General features: G+C 47.1%; 1 protein-coding gene and 1 long non-coding RNA gene across 2 annotated transcripts in view; one reads left to right on the top strand and one right to left on the bottom strand.

Moving 5' to 3' along the window:
• Window positions 1–14,394, bottom strand: part of LOC144799843 (sodium/glucose cotransporter 4-like) — a 791,764-nt gene that overhangs the window by 702,462 nt on the left and 74,908 nt on the right. The gene's annotated exons all lie outside the window — the stretch shown is intronic.
• On the top strand, window positions 3,739–7,796 carry LOC144799851 (uncharacterized). Its single transcript, XR_013603888.1, has 2 exons — window positions 3,739–3,832; window positions 6,973–7,796. It is a non-coding gene; the product is annotated as an uncharacterized LOC144799851 (long non-coding RNA).

Here is a 14,394-nt window from a genome sequence, read left to right on the forward strand (position 1 = left end):
GTCCTGAAGAGACCCTATATGCTTGGGAGGGTCGAAACGCCATCGACATTAAAATATATGAATCAATAACCCAACACTGACTATCGTTTATAGTGTTGTAGATAATTGTTGAATGTATAAAAATATGAAAATATTGGAAACCATACCTTACCTGTCACTAGATGTCACTATATTTCCTGTTTTGGTTCCAAATCTGCACTGGGGACACTAAGGACTATTGTTTATGTATATTTGAATTTTGTCTGAAACATTTGTATAAACTATCAATACGCAAACACAGTGTACTCGGCTACCTTTTTGTCTGATGTCCATTAAACCCATGTACATTGCCATTGTGCATCCTTATCATCTATATTATATCTCATTGCTTCCACAAGAACCACTATAATTAACGTTTCGAACAGCAGTGACATATTGGCACATCTCACCATCAGCTATCAAGATGATTCAGTAAATGAAATGCCTGCCTTTGGCATCTGCTGGGACCTGCAGGTCCCACGTTTAAAGGCGGACTCAGCCTCCCATCCTACAACGTGGTAACATTGAAATAATAACATTAAGTAGTTTAACCCAAGTAGAACCCAAGTAGAAATGGCAGAAAGGCAGTTTGTAGCGCCATCAGCAAAGCTTAGTTTTAAAAGCCCTGCATTAACAAGTACTGGTAAAGCCAATAAGTGTCGCCTTTAGGACCCATTGGTTTCCTCGACATTTCTTAGGTGTGCAGTACAGCATCCCGATGCTGTGCAGCACGGCTAAATAAACAAAAAGCCTATTACATAATTTAGTAAGCGCACACAACACTCATGCGCAAGCATAAAAAACGGTGTGGCTGCTATTTTTTTCTTTTTAGTCGTCGATCCAACCTGTATCAGAAAATACATTAAAATGCCCAAGAGGTTGGAGGACTGAAGCAACATGGGATTTCTGGAAGCAACATGGAGGTCACGGGTGGGAGGAAGCAACTTGTAAGGTGTGGGGGAATTAAAAAGCAAAAAGGAAAGCAAAGTGATGGCGAGCATGGGTTTGGCCAGCGAATTTCGCCGTTGGGCCAAGTTGCTTTTTGTGAACCCAGTAGCTTGAATGAAAACAGGCCACATTGTACCTGAGCCCTACGCAGTGGGACGAGGTACCAGGCAGGGTTGTCCACTGTAACCAATGCTGTTTGCGATGGCACTAGAAATTTTGGCTATTGCACTGTGACAGGGTATACATTACGATAGTCTCAGGATTAATGGGGCTCCCATCTATTTGTCCCTAAATGCAGATGATATGTTACTGTACACAAGGGGGGCAGCGTCCAATGTTCAGGGGGCGATTGGAGCACTGGAGCACTTCGTGAAACTGTCGGGACTGAGGGTCAACTGGGCATCCGAATCATTCACACACCGCAAGGCATATATTTTGTGACGGCTGTGGCTTCACTACGATCTGTAGTTGAATATGCCAGTTTACTCCGCATGCTTTTTCCCTGCATGCAATTACAAGGCTAGTGCTACAACGACCGCGTTGTACCAATGCATACCATTACCCCGCAAGTCGTAACAACGACTTGCTCTGGGGGGGGGGAGCGCTGGATGTTGGAATAGTGTAATTTACTATTCCAACTTCAGTATGTGCAACAGTAGGGAAGGTGTTGGATTTTAAATCCAACACCTTCTGCCCCCGCCGCAAGGCATTGTTCCGACTTGCAGGGTAATGGTATGTGTTGTTACAACGTGGTCGTTGTAACAACCGCGTTGTAATTGCCTGAGTGGAAAAGGATTCGTGGTAAACGATGTTTACCCTGTAGTCAGATACTGCCACTATCAGTTATGGGCAGAATAGCCTTAATCAAGACGGCAATCCTCCCCAGATTACTCCCCATAGAAATCCCTAGGGCAGTGTTTCAGGCAATTGGTGCATTACTTCTCCAGCTTATATGGGGCAGTGGACAGAAATGGGCAAATTTGTCGAAACTAAAAATACCCTTCTCGAGGGGGTGTGGCTGTACTATATTTCAAGCTGTAATATCTAGCTGCACAGTTGCAATGGGGGAGAGGAAGGTGCTGTCGAGAGCACTATTGGTGGGCCGAAGGGATGACAGCCCAGAGGTCCCACCGGAGACAGAGGTGGCGTGACTGCTGCTAGCACGGGAGGGCGTTTCACCAAGCCCGGGAGGGAGGTTCTGATAAAAACATTGCTATATGTTTGGAAGAGGGCTCTTCAGCTCACGCAGACCTGTGTGCCATATGCCAGGGAACTCCTGCTACAGGCTCCGATTGCCATACCACACAGCGGCAACTGCAGCAGAATCAGAAACTGGCTGGAGGTGGGACTGATACAAGCGGAACGGTGTCAGGGAGTCAACGTCTCAAACTAATCCAGTATTATGACCTCCACAGAGCATATATCACACTAAAGCGAGCGAATCTCATGCACCTCAACACAAGCGCAAATTGCCCTCGATGTGGCGAGAATGATGCTGCAGTTATTTCAGCACAGTGCTCTGGCCAGAGAGCTCCTGAATGGGTCTGGAGGGAGCCCCTCCACATACCTTGCAGGGGGGCCCCCTCAAGTTTCGTTACGCAACTGAGGTGGGGGGGAGGAGTGGAGGGATGGAGAAATTCAAAACAAACACTTAGAGGCAGATTTACAAGCCCCTTGCACCTCTTTTACGCCGTCGTTGAGTCACTTTTGTGATGCAGCGGCTGCGCAAAGCCAGCACCATGCTGCGGGGTATTTACAACGTGACGTATCTGGGAGATGCGTCACGTTGTAAAGCCCTGCGCCACATGTAGGCGTTCCTGCGCAGGGGGGAGCGTTCCGGTGCAGGAACACCTCCTAAAAGTGGATGAGGGAAATCTACAAGATTTCACTCAGTCACTTTTAAGGCCATGCTGCGTCAAAACCCTGCGCCTGCTTGAAGCAGGCGTAAGGATTGACGCAGCATGTTAGGGATAGGGCACCCCGGAGCCTTGCTGGGGCTGCGTCGCGCTTACGACGCATCTCCAGCAATGCACCGCCTTTCAGATGGGGGATGCGACACGCATCTGGCCATCCGTGCACCGCATTGTAAATGTGGAGCATCAGGTGTGGCGCACGGGTGGGCAGATGTGTCACAACTCTTCTGGCGCATCCCTGCTGATTAGCAGAGATGCGCCAGAAGTAGTAAATCTGCCCCTCATTATGCTCTTCCTCATTTGACCTTTTCCCAGATTGGGTATATGTACACATTGTAGTGCCAATGCCTACGATACCTGAGGAAGAGTGGTGACGCTATGCTGTCACAAATAGAATGTAATGGGATCCACATTTGCGTTGTCCTGTTACAAAAACCAATACAAATTGTATAAAACAAAAAAACTGAATATTGCACTACTATTAAAGATCGAAAGCTGTTTAAGATAACGGTGCCCATCGATACAAATGCCTCTGTCATTAGCAAAAAAGTTCTCGTCTGCCACTGACTGAATGAGAGGGGTTGGTGGATCAACAGGTCTGGTATATTACTGAAAAGATAGACAGGCTTACTGGGGTTGGCAGCGTTTGTTTTTGTTGACGAAAATTTCTACCTTAATGATGTGTGAAGATCTCTAATGCTGCATTTACCATAAAGTTCTTTAACGGTGCTTTTTAAGGCTACTGGATAGTGGTGGGAGGCTGGAGAAGCGGTATGGATGCGAAAATGTGGGGTGTTCGTGGTGCTATTTTAGTTAGTAAATGGACATAGTTCTACATTGATCTATATTTCGTTTTTACTGTTCCCTCCTACAATTGAAAATAAGGTACCACTTGTGAAAAGCCATGCAAGAGGCACAAGCTGAAGCAGAACATGCACTTTTCTGCACGAATAGTAGGTTGAACATTTTTGTGTGCATCGTTGCTTGTAGTGGTGACATTAGGGCCTTGCCCTGAGCTGTCTGTATCAGGTCTAAAGAAAAGGGAGGAACGAAAAGGAAAAACTGAAGGAATAATGCGCAAAGAACTGTAATAAAGAAGTAAGGTGGGGAAAGGGAGAGTAGAAGGAAAAAGCTAGGGAAGGAAGGAGAAGGATGGCAGAAGGCAGCGAGAAAGAAGGAAGGGGTGAAAATAGAGTGAATGAAAGAAGGAGGATAAGAAACAGGAAGGAAGAAAGGTTACGGAAGGAAGGATGACGAAAAAAGGAAGGGGATGGAGGAAGGCAGGAAATGAGGATAGAGGATAGAGGAAGGAAGCAAGCAAGGGAGAAAAGGGGGATGGAGAAATGAAGGAAGAAAGGCGGAGTGATGAAGAAATGGGTACCAAAGAAAGGAAGGGCAGGGAAAGAAGAGAAGGAAAGGAGGAGGAAAAACGAGGATGGAAGGATGGGACGGAGAACGAAAGAGATGGAGAAAAGAAGGATGGGGAGGGAGAAAAAGGGAGGGTAATGGAGAAAAGGGTACGAAGGAAGGAAGGAGGAGAGAATAGAGGAAGGTGGGAAGGGTAACGACGAAGGAATGGAGGAGGATGGCGTGGGGAAAAAGGGAGGAAGGAAGGAAAGTAGAAAGGAATGTGGGATACTGAGGGAAAGAAGACGAGAGGAAAGAAACAAAGGGGAGGGGAAGATATGAAGGAGAAGATGGAAAGGAAGGGAGAGCGTGAGGGAGAAATGAAGGGAGGAAAGGGAAGTATAAAGAGAGGAAGGAAAAAAGGGATAACAACAAGGGAAGGGGAGAAAGTGAAAAGAATTAGAGAAAAAGTAGTTGATAGAAAGAGAAAGGAAAGAGTAATGGAAGGAGGCAGGAAAAAGAGGAAAGAATGATGAGGAGGGTCGAGCAAGGATGGAAGGAAGGAAGGGAGGAAGGAAAAGGGAAAGCATTAAGATAGCTAGGAAGGGAGGGAGGATGAGCATAGGTGCATTGAGAACCCTCATCTTCTTTAGTAGCTACAGCCGGGGTGGGGTTGTTGGTGATACACTTCTGTCTTCTGTCTTGGCAGACAAAGGCTCAGAATTACATGAAAGGGTGAATGAGTAAAAGGAAGGATGAATTGATAAATGAGTGAAATGGTGGATTGATGGGTGAGTGAAAGGGTGGATGGACAGATGAGTGGATGGATGAGTGAAAGTATAAATGTGAGGATGGATGAGGGAAAGTGAGGGAGAGTGGATTGATGGATAGATGGGAGGGTGAATGGTTGGATGGATGAGTGCAAGGGTGAATGGAAGGACGGGTTATTGAAAGGGTGGATGGATGAGTGAATAAACGGATGGAAGGGTGAGCAGAAGGGTAAATGGATGATGGACGAATGAATGGATGGCTGGGTCGAAGGGTAAACGGATGTGTGTAAGGATTGATGGCTGAGTGAAAGGGTGAATGGATGGATGGAGTAAAAAGGTGGATGGATGGAGCAAAAAGGTGGATGGATGGATGGAGGGATGGAGCAAAAAGGTGAATGGACGGAGTGAAAGGGTGGATGGATGATTGAAAGGATGGATGGATGATTGATAGGATGGGCAGATGAATGGATGGATAAAAGGGGGATGAATAAGTGAAAGGATGGATGATTGAATGAAAGGATGTCTGGATGTATTGATGGATTTGATGGATATGTATGGAACTGGATGGGCGGACAGATGGACAGATGGACGGAATGGTGACAGATTGATGGATGAAAGATTGAGTTGGTGACAGAATGTAAATGTGAAAAAGTGGAGATCAGATGGTGAATGGAAGGAAGAAAGGATAAAGGGATACTTCTTGGATGAAACAGACATACAAGCTTTCCTGAGGAGAGTCACAATGACCTGCTGTGTTTTCTTGATGCCATAACAGCTTTGGTTCAAAGTGGGGGGGGGGGTTCAATTTCTGGCTACTCCCTTGGATTATCAAATAGGAAGGATGGGTGATGGAGAAAGAGATTGGAAGCTGGAGAGGAAAACGAAGAGTGGGTGAGACGGAAAAGAGGAAGTAAGGTGAGGAATAAAAAGGAATTGAGAGAGATGAATGAATGAAAGGAGGAGGAAGGAGAAAGAAGAATGAAGAGGACAAAAGAGAGAGAGAAGAAGCAGGGAAGGGGGCAAAAGAGGGAATGTAATGGATGTAATGGAGAAAAAAGAATGGGGAGGGATTATGGAGAAGAAAGGAGTGAAGCAGTGAGTGAAAGAGCTAAGCAGTGAGGAAGGAAAGAGAGGGTGAACAGAGGTAAGGGAGAAGGAGAGGGAGAATGTTAAAAAGGAACAAAGGGCAGTAAGAGAGAAAAAAGTAAGAAAAAAGTGAAGGTGTGGGTGAACGAGAAGGAAGAAGGAGAAAAGAGTGAAAGAGGAAGGAATTAAGAAATTAAGGGTAGATAAAAGAAGAGGCGGAAAGGGGAAGCAAAGGTGGGAAGAGGAAGAAGGAAACAAGAATGCAAGAAGATAGCAAGATTGGAAGTCAGAGAAAAAATAGGTAGAGGGTAACTGACGAAGAAAAGGTGAAGGAGAAAGAGAAAGGGAGGGTAAAAGAGAGGGAGGGAGGTAAGGAAAGGAGGGTATGAAGGAAGTAGGGTAGAAAGGGAGGGGATGGGTAAAAGATGAAAGAGTGTATGGAGGTGATGGAGCAAGGATTCAAGAAAACAAAACTTGCTCGGACCATTTCCTCAATAACAAGTACTAATCACTAAAAATAGAAATTAAAGACGTAATTAGAATGCCCACAACACTTACACATGGGAAAGAGAGCTTTATGCACGCTTAAATAGCAAAGAATAATTTTCAGCGCGATGAAATCCCGCTTAAAACGGAAAAATGATTCTGACCATGTGCAAACCAGAACCTACGTAAATGACCATGTGACTAACTTGTTTGCGAGGGAAAATTCTCACGCATGCGCAAGAATTACTAACCTAGGTCTTGAGGCACCGAGTGCTTGGCATATGCTTGCCTGAACTTTAAAAGAAGATGTTGCTGCTAATGCTTTTGCTCAAAGAAAGAGGATTTAACAGTGACAAACGCCTATTTGAGAAATTGATATCTGTTTATGTTTCCTTTATTAATAGTGTATGTTTGGGCCTAAGCCAATGAAAAAGATGGCAGCGGAAAACATAAACAAGCTGAGTCTGGGCACTAGAGTTATAGTGTGACCCGCTGACCGAATCGTTGACAGGCTGCCAAGAGCCAAGGACAGAGGCTATGAGAACTCTTTTCAACTATGGAATAACATATAAATTTGTACTTAATCTGTTACTTTAAATGTGTGTGAAAAGATACGGAATAGAGAAATAAAGAAGTTGAATGGGAAGCGTTTGTGAAACAAAAGGATTCATTAAGAAATTGAATATGACAGCATGAGGTGATGACAACTCCCCTGCCCTGGCCCAATCACAGTCCGTGATCCACTGTTCTTTGCAACATTTGAGGGTAGGACATGCAGTATTAAAGAATATAACTAGAGTGACAAAAGTTAGTTAACACAGGACGTCGATGCTGAGTGAGGTGTGGGCGAGAGCTGCTGATGGAAAGAAGAGAACAGACGGGGAAGATTCATTTCTGAAACACAGCCTGATTAGATTGAAGATTGCGGAAGAATATCGAGGAGTGAGAGAGTGCAAGAGAGGGATGCGTTCCGGTGCGTTGGGGTTGTAGAAAAGTGTAGTAAGTATTTCCCTGTCCTGATCCTGTCCTATAGTCCTTGTTTCCTGACTTTTAATCAGGTGACCTCCATCAGTCCGTAGACCAGAGGGTTGGGTTTCCTGTTTCACCATTGAGTTAATATTATTGTGTCTTAAATTTGCATATCTTTTGAAAATGTATGATTTATTATGTATTTTGTCTCTTTATCTACCCACTCCAAATGCATTAAATTGTTCAATGAGTTTGTCAATTGAATGGATTTGATAAATGAATTTTCTCTCCCATGAAAGTTGATGGAGTTTGCACTGTGAATCTGTACAATTGAGCGTCCATTTTAACTGAGTGATTCGATAACATTTATTGAATCTTAACTGGAGTCTGTTATTATTTTATTGTGAGTTATAGGTTAAATTAATTAATTTGTTAACATAACCATCAACTATTCGACTAATGGTCCATTGACGAAAGGAAGAGTGCTGATCTGTGAAGATTAGTTAGGCATGGACTAATCAAGATCAAAGTGAATATAAAACTTGACCACCCAGTGAAAGTCAGCCAGGAAAATATGAGTGTGTGAATGGGCCCATTTTGAAGATTTTGTTGATTGTGAAATATTCACCCTGGCTTTTCGCTGGATCAGAGGGAGGGAGCAAGGAATGAATGGGGAGCGTACATGAGGAAGAAAATGTGAGGGAGAAAGAGGAAGGGAGGGGAAAGTAGGAAGAGAGGTAGAGGGACAAAGAAAAAAAAGTAGTATGGCAAAAAAAAGAAGGGTGTGTAGTAAGTATAGAAGAAAGGAAGGGGTGGGATAAAAGAAGGAAGGGGGAGTGAGGGAGGAATGAAGGAGGAAGAAAGGAAGGAACGCAGGATCCCATGATATGCCATCACATACTCCAACAGATTGTTGATGTTTACTAACATGGAGAACACATATTTCATGCAAATGCACAGTAAAGAAGTGTACAACTCTGGCTTGTGCAGCTTGCAGTGAGTTGATTATCACCCGAGGAGCCCTAAAAGTTATAAAAAGAGAGACAGTTTCCATCAATCTTTATCCTCTGAATCCGTATGGTGGGAACAGTGATATGAGACTGATATTTATACACACCAGTAGGGTTTTATGTGGTTGGGTCCTTCCGGGTCTCATGCCCAGTAGCAATTAAAACAGACATTGAAACAGGTCCCTATCAGATTGGGTTACTGGTTGCGGAGGGGGAAGTGGACAGGTGAAACCCTAATCAAGAGGCAACCACAATCCTTATCAGAGTGAAGTCACATGCACACCCCAAATTAACCTGTGCTCAACCCTTTGGTAGCTAGGCACAGAGCAGTCAGGCTTAACTTAGAGTAAACGTGCAAAGTGTTTCCGCAGAGCATGGACTGTCAAGTCCATATATTGCAGAAACTGGGGAGTGCATGCACACAGGGGGGCACAACAGGAGTCCACCGGCATGCACCCCATGGCACAGAGGCAAAATGGGGCCCTGACCCCCATCAATCAATCAATCAATCAATACATTTATAAAGCACGATACACACCCGTGAGGGTCTCAAGGTGCTGGGGGAGGGGGGCCGCTACTGGTCAAAGAGCCAGGTCTTGAGGGATCTTCTGAAGGCCAGCAGGTCCTGAGTCTGTCGTAGGCTGGTGGGGAGAGCGTTCCAGGTCTTGGCGGCGAGGTAGGAGAAGGATCTGCCGCCGGCGGTGGTTTTCCGGATACGAGGAACTGTGGCGAGGGCGAGGTTGGCTGAGTGGAGGTTTTGGGTGGGGGTGTGGAAGCTGAGACGGTTGTTGAGGTATGTGGGTCCGGTGTTGTGTAGGGCTTTGTGCGTGTGGATGAGGAGTTTGAATGTGATCCTCTTGTTGACGGGGAGCCAGTGCAGGCCTCTCAGGTGGGGTGTGATGTGGCTGCGTCGGGGGGCGTCGAGGATCAGTCGTGCCAAGGTGTTCTGGATTCGTTGAAGTCGTCTCAGGAGCTTGGTTGTTGTTCCTGATTAGAGGGCGTTCCCGTAGTCTAGTCTGCTGGTGATGAGGGCCTGGGCGACGGTTTTTCTCGTATCGGGAGGGATCCATTTGAAGATCCTGCGGAGCATGCGGAGGGTGTTGAAGCAGGACGCGGAGACGGCATTGACTTGCCTGTTCATGGAGAGGGTGGAGTCGAGGATGACCCCCAGGTTGCGTGCGTGGTCTGTGGGTTCCGGGGCTGTACCTAGCGATGTGGGCCACCAAGAGTCGTCCCAGGCTGATGGGGTGGGTCTGAGAATGAGGACCTCCGACTTGTCTGAGTTCAGCTTCAATCTTCTGTCCTTCATCGAGTCGGCTACGGCCTTCATTGCTCTGTGGGGGTTGGCTTTGGCAGTGTGGGGATCTTCGGTGAGGGATATGATCAGCCGAGTGTCGTCGGCGTAGGAGATGATGTTGAGGTTGTGTTGTCGGGCAACGTGGGCGAGCAGTGCCATGTAGATATTGAACAGCTTTGGGCTGAGGGAGCATCCCTGTGGGACGCCGCAGATTATCTCGGTGGATTTTGAGCGGAAGGGTGGGAGGCAGACGCTCTGGGTTCTGCCGGAGAGGAAGGATGTGGTCCAGGCCATGGCCTTCTCTTGAATTCCGGCGTCATGGAGGCGTGCTGATAGGATACGGTGGCAGACTGTGTCAAAGGCTGCTGATAGGTCCAGGAGGATGAAGGCGGCTGTTTTTCCTTTGTCTATCGGGATCCTGATGTCATTAGTGGCGGCGATGAGGGCGGTCTCGGTGCTGTGGTTGCTGCGAAAACCGGATTGGGAGGGGTCCAGGATGTTGTTGTCTTCGAGGTAGCGGGTTAGCTGTTTGTTGACAATCTTCTCTGTCACTTTAGCCAGGAATGGGAGCAGGGAGATGGGCCGGATGTTCTTGAGGTCCTTGGGGTCTGCCTAGGGCTTCTTCAGAAGGGCGTTGATCTCGGCGTGCTTCCAGCTTTCCGGGAAAGTTGCTGTCTCGAAGGAACTGTTGATTGTCTTTCGGAGGTGGGGCGCGATGGTTGTGCTGGCTTTGTTGAGGACGTGGTGAGGGCAGGGGTCAGATGGGGATCCGGAGTGGATGGAGTTCATGATTTTGATGGTGTCTTCATCGCTGACCTTGGACCAGGCGGTCAGGCGGCTGGTGCAGGTGGTGGTTGCAAGGGTTGTGGACTCGGTGGTGGGTGCGGGGGTGTCGGAGTTGAAGCTGTTGAAGCTGTCGTGGATGACGGTGATCTTGCGGTGAAAGAAGGCGGCCAGGGCGTTGCACAGGTCTTGTGATGGTGGGATGTCATTGGTGTTGGAGCTGGGGTTGGAGAGTTCTTTCACGATGCTGAAGAGCTCTTTGGTGTTGTGTGCATCGTTGTCTAAGTGGTCCTTGAAGGAGGTCCTCTTGGTGGTCCTGATGAGTTGGTGGTGTCTGCGGGTGGCGCTCTTGTGGGATGTGTGGCTGTCTGGTGTCTGTCGTGGAGGTCTTCGGTGAACCAGGCGGCTCTCTTGTTGGTGTGCTTGGTTGTGGAGGTCTTGAGAGGGGCGAAGGTGTCGGCGCAGTCGTTTATCCACCGTTTGAGGTTGGTCACGGCGGTGTCTGGGTCGGTGGGGTCAGCGGGTGGTCTCAGGGCCAGGGTGGTAGTCAGTTGGTCCTTGGTGACCTTGCCCCAGCAGCGGCGTGGCAACTGTTGGGTGCGGTGGTGTGTGGTGGGTTTCCTGAAGGTGAAGTGGACGCATCTATGGTCGGTCCAGTGGGGCTCGGTGGTGTGGTTGAAGGAGACGTGGGGGCTGGTGGATCCAGCGTGTGTCCGGCGGCGTGGGTGGGTGCTGTCACGAGTTGTTTGAGTCCAAGGTTGGCAAGGTTGTGGATCAGGGCGGTGGAGTTGGCGTAGTTGTCGTTCTCGAGGTGGAAGTTCAGGTCCCCGAGGATGTAGTCCATGGAGGCGAGGGCGTGGGTGCTGACGAGGTCAGCGATGGTGTCGCTGAACTGTGGTCGTGGTCCGGGTGGTCTGTAGATGAGTGTTCCTCTGAGGGTGGTGTTGGGGTTGGTGTGAATCTGGAAGTGCATGTGCTCGGCGGTGGTGAGGGTGACGTCGGTGTTGGTCGAGACTCTGAGGGTGTCCTTGTGGATGATGGCTATTCCCCCTCCCACTCCGTTGGTGCGGTCTCTGCTGGAGATCTTGTAGCCATTTGGGATGGCTATGGCAATGTCTGGTGCTGAGGTGGCATTCAGCCAGGTCTCTGTCAGGAAGGCGACGTCGGGAGCGGTGGAGTCTAGGAGGTCCCAGAGTTCGATGGCGTGTTTGCGAGTGGAGCGAGTGTTGAGGAGGATGCAGCGGAGGTGGTTGGGTTCTCTGGTTGGTGGTTTGGTGGGCTGGATACTGGTGAATCTGCAGTTCCGGCAGGCAAAGGGCCCTTGGATGTGCTTGTGGTCTCGTCCGGTGTTGAGTGCGTGGAGGGTGCTGGAGTCGTAGAGCAGTCTGGCGTTGCAGGGGGCGTGGGGTCCAGCGGTTCTGGTGCTGGGCGTGGTCCAGGCGCGGACGGGCGCAGACGTGCTCGCCTTTGGCACGTGCCGTTGCGCGGTCGCTGCGCGGTCGCTGCGTGGTCTATAAGAGGCCAAGTGGGAGGGAGGAGCGGGGCAGCCGATGGGCGAGGGCACGGGGTAGAGCAAGGAGAAAGGGGGCGGGGTGCTGGGGGAGCAGCGGCGGGAAGCGGGGGGGCACAGAGGGCAAGGGCGCACGAGGAGTGCCTAAGAAACCACAAAGCACAAAGACAATAATAATAAACAGGAGAGCAACAACAAAATCACAGTGGGGCAAAAAAGGAATGCAAAGAAAAAAACCCGGGGCACACCAGTGGCGAACCCTCGTCAGCACTCGGGACCTGGAGGGGTCGAGCGGCGTGGGGAGTGACTTGGGGTCAGGTCACCCATTGTTTATTCACCACCACACATTTCATGGTGGTAACACTACCATGAAAATTGTGGCAGTGAGGAAACTCTTAATATGCTAGACAGTGGCACCACGCTGTGCCACTGCCAGGGATCATGGATCCCTGGAAGCGACAGCAGTCCTGTGGTGGTCCAACCGCCACAGTATTAATGCGGCAGGCGGACTGCCAGTCTGGAGGTCCATCAGACCACCAGCACAGGTCTGGTGGGCCATTGGACTGCTGAGCTCGTAATAAGGGCCTAATTATAGGTGCCCGCATTTGGTTAAGGGAAACTGAAAGGTAAAGAGTCTCTAATCAGTATATTCTGTTGTCCATATTTCACAGGATCCAGGTTTCCGTTTAAGCGTATGTAAACTCATGGAAAAAAGACCAGCGAGTCCGCCTTCAAAAGCTTTGTATGCAACAGTGACCATAATACATCAAACCATTTATGCTTATCAGTAAATCAGTAAATCAAATCCCAAATGAGTGTCTACAGGCGGGTGAGTCCACTGTCGAACTCTAGTTATCTGACAGTCCCATCATCCACAGGAGCGTTTCCGCATATGTACCAAGTAATTAAAAAGTAAATGGTGAAAGACAGTGGACCGCATTACAAAGCCAGAATAAGCAAGACAAATATACAAAACAATGTCCATGCGCCGCAAATTCTCTCTCTTTGAAGTCAGAGAAAGAAAAGTAAACATTTATCCTCGGAGAACAACGCCTGACATTTGACCTCCTAACAACAGAGGGTTTTGGCCCTTAATCAGTAAGGCTGAGCCAAATAATCATACACAACAACAAAAAGCCAATACTGATATTTCTTTAGTCAATTATTTAAATAGGACACATGTGAACGACTCAATGTGACCCAGAAGTGCTCATTACTATTTCAAATGTATTTATTTAAAAAAAAATCTATTTAGATTCATTTATCAAAACACCTTCAATTCATACAAACATTACACACATAAGTTATTACCAATCCACACCCATAATTTTCAAACACTATATTCTCTAACATCAATTAGAATGTAAAATGACCCAAACAACACATATGACATACAAAAATTAAGTGACAAATTTTGGACAATGACAAGACAATAGAAACACAGAAATGAGACAATAAGACGATAAAACTCAAACTAGGTTTTGATCTTTGAGTTAACTTCTACAGTCTTTCATTTGGCCAAATAACAAAACCGTGCACTATTACAACATCCCCAACGTGTTTCAAGCATGAAGAAAAGACTCATTAGTATTTTGAATTTCTAAACTTGGAAACAAGGGGTGAAATGAGTGGTCGACGTGTTTCGAGCCCAATTGTACATTCATAGAGTTCTCTTCAGGACCAAAAGCTAAAAAACAAGAATTAAACTTGTATTACCAACTGTGTCATGCCACTGAAAGCTATTATTACACAACCACTACCTCCGTGCATAGATGGTTAAAAAGAGATTACCTCTTTGTGAGATGAGCTGATCTGATCTGTTCAACACAAATCATGCTCTCTGCTCTCATTCGAATTAATGTGGAGCTATCAAAATTAAAGAGAACAACAGAAAATTATAAAAGAGAGCTCAGTTCTATGTCCGATTTTATGTATTTTACTCTCTTTTGATAGTTAAATCGACTTACTTCTATCCAAGACGATGTTGTCTCTTACGGTCATTGGGCCAGATTCACAGAATGAACTTAAGACTCTATCCTAAACTTACTACTATTTTGGTATTCACAGAATGCACTTACTACTTTTGGCATTCACAGAATGAACTTACTACTTTTGGTATTCACAGAAGTTAGGATTTTGTCTTAAGTTTGTCTTAAGACAAACTTAAGACAGACTTAAGACAGACTTAAGACAAACTTAAGACAGACTTAAGACAGACTTAAGACAGACTTAAGACAAAATCCTAACTTAAGTCTGT

The sequence above is a fragment of the Lissotriton helveticus genome, chromosome 1_2 (genome assembly GCF_964261635.1).
Source record: "Lissotriton helveticus chromosome 1_2, aLisHel1.1, whole genome shotgun sequence".
NCBI classification, from domain to species: Eukaryota; Metazoa; Chordata; class Amphibia; order Caudata; family Salamandridae; genus Lissotriton; species Lissotriton helveticus.